The sequence below is a fragment of the Chiloscyllium plagiosum genome, chromosome 2 (genome assembly GCF_004010195.1).
Source record: "Chiloscyllium plagiosum isolate BGI_BamShark_2017 chromosome 2, ASM401019v2, whole genome shotgun sequence".
Classification (NCBI taxonomy): domain Eukaryota; kingdom Metazoa; phylum Chordata; class Chondrichthyes; order Orectolobiformes; family Hemiscylliidae; genus Chiloscyllium; species Chiloscyllium plagiosum.
In genome coordinates this window covers 109,435,534-109,442,290 of record NC_057711.1, presented here as the reverse complement: position 1 = coordinate 109,442,290, position 6,757 = coordinate 109,435,534, and positions in this window count along the sequence as shown.

Sequence of the window (6,757 nt, the reverse complement as noted above, 5' to 3'; positions counted from 1 at the left end):
TAGGTTCACGAGGTCAATTCCTGGAATGGTGGGAGTACCTTACACTGAAAGACTGCAGCGACTGGGTTTGTATACCCTTGAGTTTAGAAGACTGAGAGGGGATCTGATTGAGACATATAAGATTATTAAAGGATTGGACACTCTGGAGGCAGGAAACATGGTTCCGCTGATGGGTGAGTGCCGAACCAGAGGACACAGCTTAAAAATACGGGGTAGACCATTTAGGACAGAGATGAGGAGAAACTTCTTCACTCAGAGAGTGGTGGCTGTGTGGAATGCTCTGCCCCAGAGGGCAGTGGAGGCCCAGTCTCTGGACTCATTTAAGAAAGAGTTGGATAGAGCTCTCAAGGATCGTGGAATCAAGGGTTATGGAGATAAGGAAGGAACAGGGTACTGATTAAGGATGATCAGCCATGTTCGTATTGAATGGTGGTGCAGGATCGAAGGGCAGAATGGCCTACTCCTGCACCTATTGTCTATTGGCTAATGTCTATCAAAATGTGCTTCAGCTTTTCTGGGAGTGTGCTTTCTTGGTGCTCCTCATCCTATTCCACTGGAAGAAGATAAGCCAACTTCTTTAGGACACCTTTGATAGGAGATACTCCCATTGTGGGTACCAGAGAATGTCATTGTCAAGCCCAGTTGCAGCATTTCAAGAATACAGTCCAGCAGAACCCGATTCTCCCATTATCAACAATTGCACCATGGATCTTCTGATTTTCTCCAAAAATAGAGTGAGTAAAAGTTTTCATCTATTCATAGAGTATGGAAACAGACCCTTCAGTACATCTCATCCATACCGACAAGTTTTCCAAACTAAACAATTCCCACTTGCCTGAGTTTGGCCAATATCCCTCCAAATCTTTCTTACTGAGTATCTGCCCAAATGTCTTTTAAATGTTATAACTGTACCTGTATCTACCTACCCCTTCCCCTGTTTGGGCAGAATGGCTTATTTTGGTGCAGTAAAATTCAACATAAAGTCAGACTGCTTTTCAGGTTTGTTGGCAGGGTACAAATCCAAGTTATTGTTGTATGACATGGAGAACATACAAAACCAGAGGGCTACAGCAGAAAGGTTGCCAAAGGTACAAAATCGGAACCCTCCAAATTATGAAGGGGAGATCTGGCACCCATTTGGAGACACCCATTTATGTGACAAATTAGGTAAGCCAATGAATTATTTACATTTGTGTAGGTTCCAACAATTTTAGATGTGCAACTTTGATTTATTTATTTAATATTACTGAATATAAACAGGTCTCCTCTACATTGGGCACATGAAATGCAGACTGGGTGACCACTTTGCAGAACACCTCCACTCCGTCCACAAAAATGACCCTGAGCTCTCGGTGGTCTTTGACGTCAAAACATGACCATGCTCCCCATCCTACACCTTTCTATCAGTCTTGCTGTTGTGCTCCAGTGATGCTCAGCACAATCTGGAAGAACAACATCTAATTTTCTCATTGAGCACCCTGTAGCATTCAAAATTCAATATCAAGTTCAATCATTTTCGGGATTGAGCACCTCCCAAATCCTTACACCAACCCTTGCATGCCATGCTTTGCTATCACATAGGCTGTTCCCAAAAAAAATTGTTAACAACTAATAGTCCCCATTAACTGCTATAGATTCTCCCCTTTATCCATTCCTTTGTCTGCCCAATTGTTGTTTTGAGGAGAAAGTGAGGACTGCAGATGTTGGAGATCAGAGTCGAGAGTGTGTTGCTGGGAAAGCACAGCAGGTCAGGCGGCATCCGATGAAGGGCTTATGCCCGAAACATCAATTCTCCTGTTCATCAGATGCTGCCTGACCTGCTGTGCTTTCCCTGCAACACACTCTCAACAGTTGTTTTGACTCAGTCTGGGCTCTATATTTCTGTTTATTGTTTACTCCCCACCTCCACCCCATGTTCAACAAATATACCAACCTTTTCCAAGATACAATCACCTCTGAAGAAGAGTCACTGGACTCTGAAACATTAACTTTCTCTCCACAGATGCTACCAGCTGAATTTTTGCAGGAATTTCTGTTTTGATTCAGATTTCCAGCAACTTCAGTTCTCTGGTTTTCCTGATGGTGTGCACATGCTGTCTCATAGGCGTGGAATGGAAATATCAGAGAAGAACGGTACCCCACATGAAGAACTGCATTATGGGTTTGAAAACAACAAGGCAGGTTAGGAAAATATGTCAAGGCACAGATGTGATAGGATCGGCAGTTTGCAGATTGATTTAAGCCTGTGCTGGTGCTATGGGGAAAAAAAGAGGGCCTGCTATCTGTTTGATGAGACCATTAAAAAATGCCTCCATGGCTCCAGCAATAAAGATTGATATTCGGGTTAGGGATAACACAGAGGAAACTGTCTGTGTTCATTTGAGCCCAGCCTTAGCATGGGACCCAGTGAAAACATATGGGGCCACACTATTTCCTTGAAAGTGGAGTCACAGGTAGGCACAGTAGTGAAGAAGGCTTTTGGTATGCTTGCCTTTCTTGGTCAGTGTATTGAGTACAGAAGTTACGAGGTCATATTGCAGCTGTAGGGGGCATTGATTCAGTCATTTCTGGAAGTCTGCTTTCAATCCTGGTCTCCCTGCTATTGGAATGTTATTGTGAAACTTGAAATGGTTCAGAAAGATGTGCAAATATGTTGCCAGGGTTGGAAGGAAATAAAAAGAAAAAAAAGTTCAAGGAAAAGTTTTGGAAAGAATTATAAGAGATTTATAATCATCCAGCAAGCAACAATTTGATTGGAAATAGTCAACGTGGATTTGCCAAGGGCAGGTCGTGTCTCACAAACGTCATTGAGTTTTTTGAGAATGTGACCAAACATGTGGATGAGGGTCGGGCAGTTGACGTAGTATGGACTTCAGTAAAACGTTTGATAAGGTTACACATGGTAGGCTTTTAGAGAGAATGAGGAGGCATGGGATTGAGGGTGATTTAGCAGTTTGGATTAGAAGCTGGTTTTAAGTAAGATGGCAATGAGTGGTGGCTAATGGAAAATATTCAGCCTGGATCCTGGTTACTAGTGGTGTGTCACAAGGTTCTGTTTTGGGACCATTGTAGTTTGTCATTTATATAAACGACTTGGATGCAGACATAGGTGGATGGGTTAGTAAAATTGCAGATGATACCAAAGTGATGGAGTGGTGGACAGTGTGGAAGAATGTTGCAGGTTGAAGGGAAACTTGGATAAACTGTAGAATTGGGCTGAAAAGTGGCAAGTGGAGTTCAATGCAGATAAACGTGAGATGGTTCACTTTGGAAAGAATAATAGGAAGACAGAATACTGGGTCAATGGAAAGATTCTTGGTCGTGTGGATGTGCAGAGGGATCTTGGTGTCCATGTACATAGATCCCTGAAAATTGCCACCCAGGTCGATAGTGCTGTTAAGAAGGCATACAGTGTGTTAGGTTTTATTGGCAGAGGGATTGAGTTCCGGAGCCGTGATGTCATGCTGTAAATGTACAAAACGCTAGTGCAGCCTCACTTGGAATATTGTGTTCAGTTCTTGCAGCCCCATTACAGGAAGGATGTGGAAGCATTGGAAAAGTTGGAGATTTACCAGGATGTTGCCTGGTCTGGAGTAAAGGTATTATGAGGAAAGGCTGAGGGACTTGGGTTGGTTCTCATTGGAGAGAAGAAGGCTAAGGAGGATTTAATAGAGACATGCAAAATGATCAGAAGATTAGATAGGGTGGACAGTGAGAGTCTTTTTCCAAGGATGATGACATCCGCTTGTACGAAGGGACATAGCTGCAAATTTAAGACAAATGTCAGAAGCAGGTTATTTACTTAGAGAGTGGTAAATACATGGACTGACCTGCCTGCCAATGTAGTTAAGTCAGGCACATTAGGGAGATTTAAACAGTCCTTGGATAAGCATATGGATGATGATAGGGTAGTGTAGGGTGATGGGCTTAGATTAATTTACAGGTTGGTGCAACATCGAGGGCCGAAGGGCCTATTATAGAGTCATAGAGATGTCCAGTAGAGAAACAGACCCTTTGGTCCAATCCATCCATGCCGATCAGATATCTTAACCCAATCTAGTCCCACATACCAGCACCCAGCCCATATCCCTCCAAATCCTTCCTATTCATATACCCATCCAAATGCCTTTTAAATGTTGCAATTATACTAGCCTCCACCACTTCCTCTGGCAGCTCATTCCATATATGTACCACCCTCTGCGTGAAAAGGTTGCCCCTTAAGTCTCTTTTATATCTTTCCCCTCTCACCCTAAACCTAAGCCCTCTAGTTCTTGACTCCCCAAACCCAGGGAAAAGACTTTGTCTATTTATCCTATCTATGCCCTTCATAATATTGTAAACTTCTGTAAGGTCACCTATCAGCCTCCGACGCTCCAGGGAAAATAGCCCCAGCCTGTTCAGCCTCTCCTTATAGCTCAAATCCTCCAACCCTGGCAACATCCTTGTAAATCTTTTCTGAACCCTTTCAAGTTTCATAACATCTTTCCAATAGGACGAAGATCAGAATTGCATGCAATATTCCAACAGTGGTCTAACCAATGTCCTGTACAGCCACAACATGACCTCCCAACTCATGTACTCAATACTCTGACCAATAAAGGAAAGCAGACCAAACGCCTTCTTCACTATCCTATCTACCTGTAACTCCACTTTCAAGGAGCTATGAACCTGCAATCCAAGGTTCCTTTGTTTAGCAATACTCCCTAGGACCGTACAATTAAGTGTATAAGTCCTGCTAAGATTTGTTTACCCAAAATGCAGCACCTCGCAATTATCTGAATTAAACTCCATCTGCCTCTTCTCAGCCCATTGGCCCATTTGAGCAAGATCTTGTTATAATCTGAGATAACTTTCTTTGCTGTCCACGACACCTCTAATTTTGGTGTCATCTGCAAACTTACTAACTATACCTATTATGCTCACATCCAAATCATTTATATAAATGATGAAAAGTAGTGGACCCAGCACCGATCCTTGTGGTACTCCACTGGTCACAGTCCTCCAGTCTGACAAATAACCCTTCACCACGGCCTTCTGTCTTCTACCTTTGAGCCAGTTCTGTATCCAAATGGCTAGTTCTCCCTGTATTCCATGAGATCTAACCTTGCTAACTAGTCTCTCATGGGGAACCTTGTCAAACGCCTTACTGAAGTCCATATAGCTCACATCAACTGCTCTGCCCTCATCAATACTCTTTGTTACTTCTTCAAAAAACTCAATTGAGTTAATGAGACATGATTTCCCATGCACAAAGCCATGTTGACTATCCCTAATCAGTCCTTGCCTTTCCAAATACATGTACATCCTGTCCCTCAGGATTTCCTCGAACAACCTGCCCACCACCAATGTCAGGTTCACTGTATATACTTCCCTGGCTTGTCCTTACCATCTTTCTTAAACAGTGGCACCATGTTAGCCAACTTACAGTCTCCCGGCACCTCACCTGTGACTATCGATGATACAAACATCTCAGCAAGAGGCCCAGCAATCACTTCTCTAACTTCCCACAGAGTTCTCCGGTACACCTGATCAGGTCCTGGGGATTTATCCATTTTTATGCATTTCAAGACATCCAGTGCTTCCTCCTCTGTAATTCTGCGCTGTATTGTTCGATTTTCTATGTTTGGAAGGAAGTTTGGAGTGTATAGTGATGTAATTATAAAATCAATTAAATGGGTGAAAGCCAGTTATTTCCCTCTGGCATGTAGCCATAACAAAAAAGCATATAACAAAAGATGTAAGACAAAGTCTGTGCAGTGAGTTGGATAATATAGTCATTCACCATGAAGGTAGTCTTGGAGATTGGTCAGCTGATTGACCACCTGAAGTGGACCTTATCTCCCAAGGCTAACAATCAACCAGATTCATTTTTAACTCTAATCCTAACTTTAACCCTTTTGCTTAATAATTCAATAAACAGTATTTAAACAGTGTTCTAGCTGGTGTGTGTGATTGATATGTGGTTTACAGCCAAGAACCTTTAAACGTCAGAGAGGGTCTTATAACAAAGCTAGTCAAGCATCAACATTTGCAACTACCAAAGTTTTGATAGAAGTTTCAACATGATCTGCGTAAAAAGCGATCATAATCTTTCAACTGGCAACAGACAGATTAAACCCGAGGAGATCTGGCAGATAGTACAAGATTACATTGCACAACACACTCTGCACATGCAGTAAGCTTTGTTGGCAATACTGAAGGAAAAAGATGATATTCAGCTTTTCTGTGAGTGCCCCAGAGGTTACTTAACCTTGTCCAGCTTTCCAACAATACTGTCATAAACAAAAGCATTCAAAGACAAGACTCATTCCATATTGCCTTTTCATTTAGTTTAGCAGCAACTATAAATGCAGTACCAGCAGTCCTAACCTCAAAATTTTTAGTGCAAAGACCAATGTCAGCAAAAATATTTGTTCATAATTCATAGGCCTTTCCTGAGCCTTTTGAAGAATTGAATTAATACTCTGCATTTTCCCAGATGATTCAGCCACATCCACGTCTTTAATTGAGAATGTTGTGCAAGATGCTTGAAACCCAACTTCACTGTTTGTGAGGAGGAATGACAAGCGTTATCAGTTTGTATTCCGAAATACACATCACTCATTAAGATAAAGATAGGTTCTTGAATAGTAAAGGGATCAATGATTCCAAGGAGCAGGAAGGGGAATGAGGTTTAGAAACATAACAGTCATGTCATGTTGAATGGTAGAGCAGACTTGATGGGCCAACTGGCCTAATTCTTTTCTGATATCTTGAG